A 12,206-nucleotide genomic window follows, 5' to 3' on the forward strand; every position below is an offset into this window, starting at 1 on the left:
TGTGTGTGTGTGTGTGTGTGTGTGTGTGTGTGTGTGTGTAAAAGAGAGAGAGAGAAACACCTGAGAACACGTGTGTGTGTGTGTGTGTGTGTGTGTGTGTGTGTGTGTAAAAGAGAGAGAGAGAGAGAAACACCTGAGAACAGGTGCTTGGGTATAGTAACTAATGGAAACAGTTGTAGAACCCCAGAGATATAAAAGTGGCACACAAATACTTTCTGGTAATGAGGGACACAGTTTTATTTGCCTTTTGATTTGGGGCATTTTGGCTTTGTGAAATTTCCTGGTCTTTTCTTATGGTAATTATTTCCCTTTTATATTTACTTGTCAGGTGTTACCTATCCTGAGTCTAGAAACTGGGAACAAGTTGATTGCGATAAAAGCCACTATTTAAGTCTCTGCCTTCCAGTGATCTCAGAATTAAGGGGTTTTTTTGCTAAGAAATTTGCATTTTTAATATATGCATTAGTATGTTTATATGTATAGGTGTGTGTATATGTATGTATGTATTTATCTGATAAGAAGAAGCCAGAATTGAGGAAAAGGGAATGATTGTTAAGTGTGAAATAGAATTAATTTTATTCTTTCACTACTAATTTGGATCTGAAACTTCCGTAATCTCTGTATAGATGTGTTTTTTTTTTGTTTTGTTTTTTTTGTTTTTGGCGGGATTCAACAATTGTATTTGTAATAGCTTCTCAAACCATCCTAAATACACTACATAGTATCACTGGTGAACATTTGAGTTAAAGTAGAATACAGTTGACCCTTGAACAATATGGGTAGGAACTACATGGGTCTACCAATACACAAAATTTTTTTTGGCCATGTGTTAAGTGGATGTACACAGTTCAAACCCATGTTGTTCAAGGGTGAATTGTAATAGCTTCCATTAATTTTATGTTCTTATTTACCCGACTGCACCATTGAATGAAGGTTTTGTAGGTGGATGGAAGTATTTATTGTATTTTATTTTGTCTCTGTGCCTAAAATATTGTTTCTGCTCTCTGAGCAGAAATTCTAACAAGTTTATTTTGATAAAGTGCTCAAAATATGTTTTTGAAATTGAACAATTTTATAGCAGGCTGTATAGTTTTCTTTCAGTTAAAAAATTGTAGCGTTACTTTATAGTAGCGAGGGTGGTCAGTAAGTAAAGCTTTGCAGCTTCAGAATTAGCATAGCATAGGTACAGTATTAAGTTTACTTCAGCTTGTATGCAGGGCCTGTAAAAATTGTTCCTCTTAGGTAAGTAAAATTTTAAAAAGTTTATTTCATTTTAATAAATGTAGTAGTTAGAAATAGACTCTATGAGGTCTTGGGGATTGATTTCAATAATTATACTATTTGGGAATCAGTGTGCCCCTGCCTAATTTGTAAAAGGCGGGGCCCCCTATGGCAGGACTGAACTCCTGTGACACTCGGGCAGGAACTGTCCCCATCAGCGGTACTTTAGCTACTTCATAGAGAGATGCTACCATCTGTTGTGCACACTCTCCATTGCCTTTACTCTCCTTTTTTTCTTACTATTTCTTTGTGGTCTTTTTTCTGTGTACCTTATACCCAGTCTGCTGCTGTTCATCACTTCCAAAGCTACCACCATTTTACTCTATTTCTTTTAAAAACAAAACACCATTGTAATTATTAGTTTTTAAATAGATAGCTGTTATCAAGACCTTAAGGCTTTAGCAGTTTGTGGGCCTCCCAATTTTGGGCCCTCAGCCAGGAGTTGAGTTGTGAAATAACTGAGTGTGAAACTTTTTTTTATCTGGACTAAGGGAGAAAATAGAAGAAAACCTTTTTGCCTTAGAAGTTGCTGTATTTTCTGGTATGGGGTGAGGTTGGGGAATTGTGGGGGAATGGGCAGCTTTGTTACTTAACTAAGATAAGGGGAAATAGGAAATAATTAATTTATTAGATTGCCCTCTGTAGTTCAGTGGGCCTGTTGGAGAAGAAATTGGAAATGTTGGTGTTGCTGATTCTGAAATTATTTTGACTTAGCAATTGAGAGGGCTAGTAGAATTTCTTTTAGTTTGTAAAGTACAAAATGTGACTATGATGCCCTATTATTATGTATTGATTGTTTATATTCCATTAGTTGGTAGTTGCAAAATGGCAGACACTTACAGATTTCTCCTCATAGTTTTTAACTGTTAACTGAATTATTTTGGTAAGAGAAGTGAAACTTTAAAATTAGTAGTGGTTATATAGTAAGTTAATGGTTATGTCAGATTTAAATTCAGAAGCTTCTAAGATCTATACCAGACACTTCATTCATTATTTAGTTACACATAGAGACAAGAGCCGTAACTTTATAGGAATTTTATAGAAATGTAAAAACATACACAGAAGTAGAGTGAATAATATTAGCAAACCCCACCTACAGGTTACCCGGGTTCAGCAGTTATTAGCATTCTGCCAATCATTACAGTGTGTGAAGTGTATACAAGTTAAGTAATTTTGTTTTTAAAACACGAAATATGAATAGATACATTGGTGTACTCAAAGAAGAATGTGTGTGAAAATGTTAACTCTTTCCATATATTATAAATTTAATATTGTTAGACACCTTTTAGGATAATATTGCATTCGTCTTTTAACTTACTGAAGATATCTGAGCCACCACTAACTAAATGGAGAACCACACCTGCTGTAAAGATTTCCATTTTTTATACTTTATGAGTTGCATTTTATTCTATGTACACTTGCTTATCTGCAGCTTTTGTATGGGCCACCAATAATGGTCATTTCTAGAGTATGTAGGACAATATTTAAGTCAACTTCAAGTTGGAAATCACTAAATCTTGTTCTGCACTGTCTCATTCTTCATGTTGCATTTCAGCTCAGGATATGTATTGATTGACTAAGGAATACATGTTATAACTCATAAATTGTTTTCATTAAGGAGGGAATTTTGACTACCTGTTATCCTTGGACCTAGTAACAGTGATTAGGAAATTAAATTATTTGCTCTCTTGTTTGAGCCTCTTTGGAAGGGTAGTAAGTTGTGTGTGTGCCTGCAGTTGTGGGACCTGTTCATTACTAGTCACTATAAGGTGATGGTAGTCTTAGTTCTGAATTTCCTTGCTTTTATTAGTTTAAATTAGACCCATAGGGTTAATTATTCTACCTTAATGCATGGGGAAGCATAGTCTTTGGGAACTATGCATCTAAACCCCTGTGCAGTGCCTTGAAAAGGTATCTTGAACATTATGATGCCGTTTGGCATGCTTAGTTTAGTGCAATGAGTGTGCTTATTTAGTAGGACCCTTAGTAAGCTCCCCCACACCAAAAATATATTTTAAAAATTATACTTTAGACAACTTTGTAGTATTCCCCAGTAGAGTTCATCTAGAGCAGCCAAACCTTTCTAAAGTAAAACTTATTCCTTTAACTGGTATTCATTTAAGTGGGTTTCTCTGTTCTTGGTTTCCATGGAAATAGCGAACAGCTAACGTTATTTATAAGGTGGAAATAAAATAGGGTGCCTAATGGGACCCCATGCTGCTCTGATGAAGAGACTTAGGAAAAAAATCCATGCTCATGGGATTTTTTTTTAAACAAGGTTAATGGAAGCCCTGATTTCAGTCTTCTGTAACAGAACATATTTTTGGTCTTAAAGGCTAGCATTAATATCAAGCAAACTTTTTTTTGGCCTGTATTGCTTTCACTTTCAAGTTTTAGGACCGCTTACTTATCAGCATGATTGAGGCTTTATGCTTCAGACTCCTGTTTCTTTGTGGTTTTTGTTTCAAAAGTTAAAATCCCCAGCATATTGTAGCTGTTTCAATTTCTCATTGACATTTCAAAGTACAGATAAAAAGCTAAATATTCATTAATGATAGCAGTGATGATAAAGAATCAATATGTTGGAATACATAGATTTTTTTTTTTATGTGAATGTTAATGGAACCATTTTTAGTTTTCAGGCCTTAAGTCAGGGTTCTTTTTATTTGTGTTGTGGAGCTAAATCTGTGTAGTCAGAGAAAAGATTCTAATTTTCTTTTGGTGATAGAAATGGTGAAAATTTTAAATTCTATCTTTTAAAATGGATTATTTCCAAAGCCTTTTAATTGAAATAAATGTTAATTCTTTTAGTCTTTGTGGATTTGGGATAAACCTTGGCTTTTTCCTCACTTCTTCGGTAAGGCCTACTCTTAGTTTTCTAGGCCCAGAGCAAAGCCTTGCATTTCTTAAGCCCTTTCAAGTGAAAGGATATCATTCCCTTTGTGTTTGTGTTTGTCATTGGGGGTGGGGGGTGGGTGGGGGTGTGTGTGTGTGTGTGTGTGTGTGTGTGTCACACTAATTTTTCTATAGCCTGAAAGGCACCTGCTCATTTTCCAGCCTGGTGAGTACAGCAGTGCTATATTGAGAAGTGAGGCAGTATGGAACACAATAAGGTGCTATAATTTTTATTTTAGTTAGTTTTGGTCGTCCTTGGTAGCTTGTGATCATTATCCATTTGTCTCGAAGTACTCTGTGATTATTCCTGGCTATCAATGCAGCGGGAGTTTTCTTCTGTATTTTAAAAGCAGGGATTGTGGTGTACTTAGGGCTCCATCAGGGGAGGAGTTTTTGTTTTGTTGCATGTGTTTCTTTGGACAAGCTTCTGGCTGCAGTGGGTTCTCTGTGCTCTAATTTTAAAAATGTGGTTCTTTTAATCCTGTTGTGTGAGGTTATTTTATCTCCAGCAGTTCACTAGTTTCTTCTGTGCATGTTAGTGCTATTTTATAAAATTTCCTTAATGTGTTAATCATTCTTCTAGTTTAGCTTTTTCTTGTATTTTTTAAAATCAGGTGTTTACCAGTGACCTTTCTTAATGACTTTTATTTGAATTATCTTTGTGCTTTAGAGAGATAGGAATTTGGGTCTATTATCCCATTTCTGAGAGAACAACTCTCAGTAGTTGCAGTTAGTGCAGTAGAAAGGGTTTTCACAGGTGCAGTGCTGGGCATTGATCCTCCTCCATGGTGCTTATAGTTTACACCCAGAACGCCCATTAATGTTAATAGGAGGCCCTTGCTTAAATCCCTGTACACCGAGATAGACTCAAACTTTTTTAATACCTTATAGATACCTGAGTAGTTGTTTTTGATGATGGAGAAGAGTTTTGGTCCTGAGGTTAACTTGTTATTAAAAGTTTGAGTTGCCTTGGGATATGGGATGATTTACTAAGTCTGATCTATAATCACGTGTATGTTACGATGATTACACTCAAAAAACATTTCCAGCTTTGTGAGCTAAGGATGTTTGTGTGTAAGGATTTTTGTAGTTGATAGCGTGATGAAAGCAAGATTTATTTGTTTGTTTTCTCCTAATACTTCTCAAGTGCAAAATAAATAATTTTACAAGTTTTTGATATATTGTAAGAGGACTTAGTTAAAATGATTATTTTTTACTTTAGTTGTAAGCCTTCCCACAATTACGATGGTCTCTTAATTTTTTTTGTCAGCTAACATTGCTTTCATTTTTCAAGCGTGTAGGAGCTAATAATGTGCACTATCTTAGAGCCTGGACATTGCAATCACTGGTCAAGTATTAGATAATCACTGTTTACTACACTTATCTGTGAATTGTGGGTTTTTATTACTTTCATTTATTTATTCACAGTCTGATGGAAAGATTTCTAGATTGAGAACAGTAAATCTGGGTTTTAGGCTGAGCCTTGCCTCTTATCTTTGTAGCTTTTGGCCAGCATCTAGACTTCCTGGATCGCTCTTCACCTGTGAAATGATGATGTGGATCAGGTACTCTGGGTTGTCCATTATAGGGCCCTCTTTCCTAGGTACTACAGGAAATAGAGGACTGTAAGGCTCTAGTTCCTCACCCTAGCTACCTATTAGAATCTTCTGGGGGAACTGTAAAAAAATACAGATATCTGGGCTTCAAATCTGACATAATAAAATTCAGAATTTTAAGGGTAGGCAGGACTGTGAATTTTTTTTTTTTTTTTTTTTAGCTTTAGCTTTATCCTGATCTAGGTTTGAGAACTACTTGTGCAAGGCATTATTTCTACTTGTGTGTGTGTGTGCATCTATGTGTGTGTTCTAAGTAGGGAGATAAGATATATAAGTCACAGTGTGAGAAGTATATGGTTAAATTCTAAGATGAATGAGAAAAATGATAACTATTCTGAGAATTAAAAGAAAGGGGGAACTGGGAAGCGGGATGGTTAGGGAAGGTTTCCATCAGCCAGTGAGTCGTTATTGGACCTGGATGACTGGGTGAGATTGCATAGTGTGAGAGAAGGGAAAGGGTATTCTTGGTATAAGAAAGAGAATCCTCAAAGTAAAAGTTTGGGGAGGGAAACAATTCTGATGACAGTTTTAGTTCTTATTTTAGTATTCTAATCTTGCAATGGCTGTAGGTTTTTCTAAACATATTAAGGGAGTGAGCCATGAAGTTATTCAGTGGAAAGGAATGTTCCAGCCACAGGGAAAAACAAGTAGAAGACCCCTGAGAAGGAAACTGGTTCAGAGTTTTTGAAGTACCATAAGAGGCCAGTGTGGCAGGAGCAGATTAAGCATTGGGGAGAGGGAAAGAGATGAATGAAGTCTGAGAGTGGGACAGACCTAAACAGCTTAGAGCCTGGTGGGCCATTGTAAAGAGCTTCAGCTCTTTCTCTGAGTATGATGGGAAGGCACTGGAGGACTTTTATCCAAGGAGTAATCAGCTCTGTCTTGGATTTTGAAAAGGTCACTTTGACTGCTGAGAGAATAGACTGTAGTGGGACAAAGATGGAAGAGGGGAGGCTGCTTAGGGGGGCTACTGCAATAATTTAGGTGAAAGATGATGGTGTCTTGGACCAAGGAGGTGGTAATAGTTTTCAAAGTCTGTATATTTTGAAGGTAGAGGCAAGATAGCTCTTGGGTTGGATATAGGGTATGGGAAAAGAGGAATCAATGATGAATTTAAGGTTTTGGCCTGAAGGGATGACGCTGTCATAAGTTGAGATGGGGATGATTCTGAGGGGAAGGTTGAGGGACAAGTAGCCAAGAGTAGTTTTGACAAGAGTTGAGTGGGCAATTGGGTATATAAGTTTGGAATTCAAGGAAAAGGTCTGGGCTGGAGATAAAAATTTGGGAATTGCCAGTATATAGATCCTTTTATAGCCATGAGACTGGGTGAGATGACCTACTGGGAAGAGTTCTATAGAACTGAGCCTCAGAGAAGTTCAACATTTTGAAGTTTTGAGAGATGAGAAGGAAACAGCAAAAGAAACCCTTAAGACTGGCTAGAGAGATTAGGAGGAAAATCAAGAATGGGTGGTGTCCTTGGAGTCAAGGAAGAAGGGGTTTCAAGAGGGAAGGAATTATCAACTGGGTCAAATAATACTGATTGAACAGGAAGTGAGGGCAGAGACTTAACTGTTGGATTTAGCGACTGGGAGGTCATTGGTGATTTTAACAAGAATGAAAGGAGGCAAAGCCCTTTTTGAGTAGGTTCAACATGAAAATGCGAGGAGAGGAACTAGGAGACAACAGTGAGCGAGATTAACACTTAAGGGAGTTCTATAAATGAGAGTATAGACATGGGACAATAACTAGAGAAGGATATAGAATGAAGGGAGGCGTTTTTTTCTTTAAGATAGAAGAAACAAAATGATCTAATAATGAGGAAAAATTTGACGCTTCTTGGGAGTAAGGGGGAAGTGCTAAGGGGTGTCCAGGAGAGGGTAAGATTAAGAGGGATGGGAGCAAGAGGGATGATTGTAATGGGGGCCTAAAGGACTAAATCGCATGAGGCAGAATTCTGCTTTTTCTTCTGAGCACTTATTTGCATTTAAATTTATTTCAAACTTATTATGCTTTCTGTTTAGAAGTTAGAAAGTGTTTATAAGAAGCAGTAAAACTTATTATATATAAAATTAGTGTATCAGCTTGGTGTAGTAGAAAAAAGAGAAGAGATTGAATCTTCTGTGTAAGGTGACATTTTAAAGTGTCTTTGAATGACAATTATCTGCGCTATTCTAGTACCTTATCAAAATTTATGATTGAGCATACGCTATAAACTCAATCGTTTGAAATTTGTAGTGGGATGAATTTTAGTCTGATTTAAAACATGATCTGGCATTGAACATTTTATTTCCTCTGCAAAATTTGTTTGTTTAATATATATTCTTAATGTACAGAGGTTTTAGATATTACATTAAAGGTAATTAAGTAGTTATTAGTCACCTTTGATTTATTGGTGATATTTTAAATTTTACAATTAGATCAGAAATCTGAATGATCCGTTTCTTTACCATTTCTAAGTAAAGCATCTATCTGTGAGGATCTGAAGAGGTCAACAACCTTCAGTTTGTAAAAAAAACCATGTGAAGTTATGTTCGCAAGATAATATCTTTAAAGCAAAAATAGTTTCATTCACTCCAACCTACATATTTTGAAAGTATTTCTCAAGAAGAAATCTGTATTTTAAAAACTTGAATACATGTTAAAATTTTGAGCTACTTTAGCTAAAAGTGTGAGTTGTATGTGAGAAACAAATTAAGTGGACTTTCAGTCAGCTTAACATGAGAAAATCAGTCTTGCATTTCAGACTTGGATAGTGCAAAAAGTAAAAAAATGCATGTAAATCTGTTTTGCTGCTAATTTATTCTTATTAAATTATAAAAATAAAATATTTGCTTTTCTTTTTTTCAAATCAATTTCCAAATAGTAGTCAATTAATAATTCTTCAGGAGAAACACTTTGGTAGTTCTGATGCAGTGTTTAAGAATCACGCATTCAAAAATAATTTATTCTTTTGGGGCACTTGAGCCTCTTTATGAATCTTATTAAAGCTATGGATCCTTTTGCCAGAGTTTGCATACATAAAGAATTTAGCATATAGTATTATAGAGTTGGCAAATGCCTCTGAAGCCCATTTCCAGGGATCCCTCAGGCATAGGATCTCAGGTTTTAAAACTCGCTCTAGATAGCTTACTTACATGATTTTTCTTTAAACATTATATGCAGACTTTTCCAAAAATATTTGGCCTGTATTTATTGTAGTTGTTTCTTAGAAGAATAACTGCTACAGCTGGTTAAGAGGAAGTGAGGTCTAGTGGAAAGGCCAGCTCAGTGCGACACATCTCAGGGTCTGTAGGCTTCGCTCCAGCTTCACTGCCAACTGGCTATGTGGCTTTCGGGGAAGTCACTGAACCTCACAGGCTCTGACTTCCTAGGTGATTTCTGCCGTCCCTGCAAGCAGTTTCATGATATTGTGGTAAAATTCTTCTATCAGTTTGGGATTGACTCTGCTACTGCTTTTTTGGAGAAGTGTCCTGGAGATACGGTGTTCATTCATTGTGCCTTTTTACTGAATATGACTTTTAAACAGTTATGTGACTATACTTTTCCAAATGCCATGTAAGTAAGTGAAAGTTAAAATTCCAACCCTATCTGATCACTTTGAGTATAAACATGTTTTATATATTCTGGGTATAAACCATTGTTATTATATGTGTTGCAGTTATCATCTGTGATCCTGGGGCTTGTTTTTTCATTCTCCTAATGTTTTTTTTTGATGAAAAGAAGTTCTTAATTTTAATTTAGTTCGAATTATCAGTCCTTTCCTTTTCATTATATTTTAAATGGTAATATTTAACTTCTTAACTGTTTTTGTCCAAAGTCATTCATTTGAAAAATAATGCTGTGGGAGATCAATGCATAAGAAATTATCCCCAGCATGAAAAAGCTAACAAGAGAATAAACCTGCAACAGAGAGTTAAGGGTCCACTCAGTGAATTCATTCATTTAACAAATATTTACTGAGCATTTGCGATGTGCATGGTACTGTTTTGAGTGTTACAGAGTCTGTAGGTATCCATAATGTTAAGAATCCACATTTTAAAACTGAGATATTACTGACATACAACATTGTATTAGTTTTAGGTATACAAATAATTATGTGATATATATGTGTATCGTGAAGTGATTACCACGGTGAATTTAGTTAACATCCATCACCACACAGTTACAAATTTTTTGTTTCCTTGTGATAATCCACTTTTTAATAACTACATTCTACAGATTTTTGCATGATTTTTATTTTTGTTGGGAGTCATTCTAGTCTTGATGATTGAAATTGCCTTTTTTATGGATTTGAGAACTTTAGAAAGTACTGCTGCTAAAGAAAAGGCAGGGTAAAACAGCAAATTGAAATTTGTTTTGGAAATGAATGTTAACTGCATGAATTGGGGTTATTTTACTGTATGTTTGGTATGACTGTACATGATTAACTAAAAATTTATAATCTGGATGGCATAAAGATTTTTTTTGAAATATCCCTTGAGGAAATGAGAACACTATTGGAGTAACATTAGTCAAAAAATATTCTATGTTTAAAGTATAGGGCAGATACGTACAGATTTCGAGTGAGAGGCAACATTGCTCGGTTACCTCTTATACACCCCCCAAACCGGGGACCTGGCCTGCAACCCAGGCATGTGCCCTGAATGAGAATTGAACTGGCGACCTTTCAGTTTGTGAGTCGACTCCCAACTCTCAGAGCCCCAGTCAGAGCAGGGAAGTCACTTTTATGTTACATGGTTTGCAGTCTAAAATGGTGAGAATAAGAATGTGAATGAAACGTTTAATTCAAATTATGATTATACTTATAAAATGCTGTGAACTTTAAAGCCTTCTATAAGAATATCAGACAAATCCATTTCAAGGTTGATTGAAAAAATGCCTTTTAAGTAGACCAAACAAGGACCAATGATGTTAGCTCAATTTGTTAATATAAAGCAACAAACTGAAGGTCATTTGTTGAGGATGAGAGTGTATTTGTGTGTTGTTTAGATGAGGTGCATTTCATATATGTGTGTCTCTTAGGAAAGGAAAATCACCAAAATTTACTTTTCCTTGTATTGAAAAAACTGTGGAAAAGTGGAAAAAAAAAGGAAAAATCAGAGATTTAACATCTCCTGAATTCTTTCCTTCCTATAAAAACTACCTGTCTCTTCCTTTCTTTCTTTTGGGTTTTCGCACTTTGGAGATTTTTGTGTGTTTTGTTTTTTTCTTCTTAAGATCGGATAGGAATCTTTCAGTCTTCAGCTGTTGATGACATGTCATAAATCTGAGTTTGTAGTCTAATTCCATTTTCCCCTTCTTCTGTTGTAGGGAGCAAGAGTGCTGAAGGAGGGCCAGTTTCCCCCAAATTGGTAAGTACTTTTCCCAGGCAGGCATAATGTGCCTGATGCTAGTTGTTCAGTGAATTTTTGCAAAAAAGCTCTCTTCCCAGAAATGAGGCTTTGCTGTTTGTACCAAGTGAAAGTGAATTTTTGTCTAATTTCACATAGCCATATCTCAAATGCATTTGTGTTTCTAATAATACTGCTAGGCTTGCATGTTCCTGCATTCGATAACCTGTTAAAATGTAAAGGTCCCCTGTGCCAAAAATGCCCTTAATGCAGTGGATAGAGCTAAAAATTCAAAAGTCAGGAAATTCAAAAGTTAAGGTTCCCATTGTGTTTTGTATTACTTAATATGCTATTAAATTTGATGGCCTTAGTATATGTGAAAAATGGCTAGGTTAATGTAACTATGGGAACCTTGACTTTGAAATTTGGGACTTTTAAGCATTTATATTCTTAAATTTAATGTTGGATTGGCTTAATGTCTGATATTACATTTTTTAGTGTGTGTTGTTTTGTATAATTCTTAAAGAGGAAAAAAAATAGAAGTGTAGCAATGTGTGGGGCATATATGCAAACATTTTTTTCTCTAATATCTACTTTAAAATTTACTTTAACAGCTTATAAATCATCACACTTAATCATTTCTTTGAATGTCTAATTCAAGATCACAGATTGCACAGGGCAGTCTAGTAACAAAGGATCAAACAAATATTGACCTTATTTGGAGAGCATGTATAATGATAAAAAATTAAATTCAAACAAGATAACTGGTATAGGGTAATCCTCTAATGCAAAGCTATCCTTTTTGTTTTTTAGTTTTTTAATTCTCTCTCTTAAATAGTAATTAGCTTAATGTGTGGAGTAGATACTTGGTTAAGGCTTCTTTTTGATAACTTTAGGTGCCTTATCTTGTAGGGATTGGGCTTTGAACATGAAAGGGAGGCATTTGAACCAGTTAACCTTGCATTTACTACCTTTTTATTCTACTTGCCTTTCTCTCATGGAACCTTTTTAAATAAATAATCATGACTCAATAGCCCTTAGTACTCTGAGATGTGATAGAGTCATAGAACCTTAGAGAAGGGAC

At 35.5% G+C, this 12,206-nt stretch overlaps 1 protein-coding gene across 11 annotated transcripts in view; it reads left to right on the forward strand.

Moving 5' to 3' along the window:
- PHF21A (PHD finger protein 21A) overlaps window positions 1–12,206 on the forward strand; it is a 159,915-nt gene that overhangs the window by 15,513 nt on the left and 132,196 nt on the right. For all 11 annotated transcript variants that reach the window (XM_054587091.1, XM_054587098.1, XM_054587090.1 and 8 more), the window contains one exon: window positions 11,103–11,143. The gene's annotated coding sequence lies outside the window, so the exon portion shown is untranslated. The remainder of the gene's footprint in view (window positions 1–11,102; window positions 11,144–12,206) is intronic.

Source organism: Pteronotus mesoamericanus, unplaced genomic scaffold (genome assembly GCF_021234165.1).
Source record: "Pteronotus mesoamericanus isolate MK-2021 breed Mesoamerican mustached bat unplaced genomic scaffold, CSHL_Meso_final scaffold_1066, whole genome shotgun sequence".
Taxonomy (NCBI): Eukaryota; Metazoa; Chordata; class Mammalia; order Chiroptera; family Mormoopidae; genus Pteronotus; species Pteronotus mesoamericanus.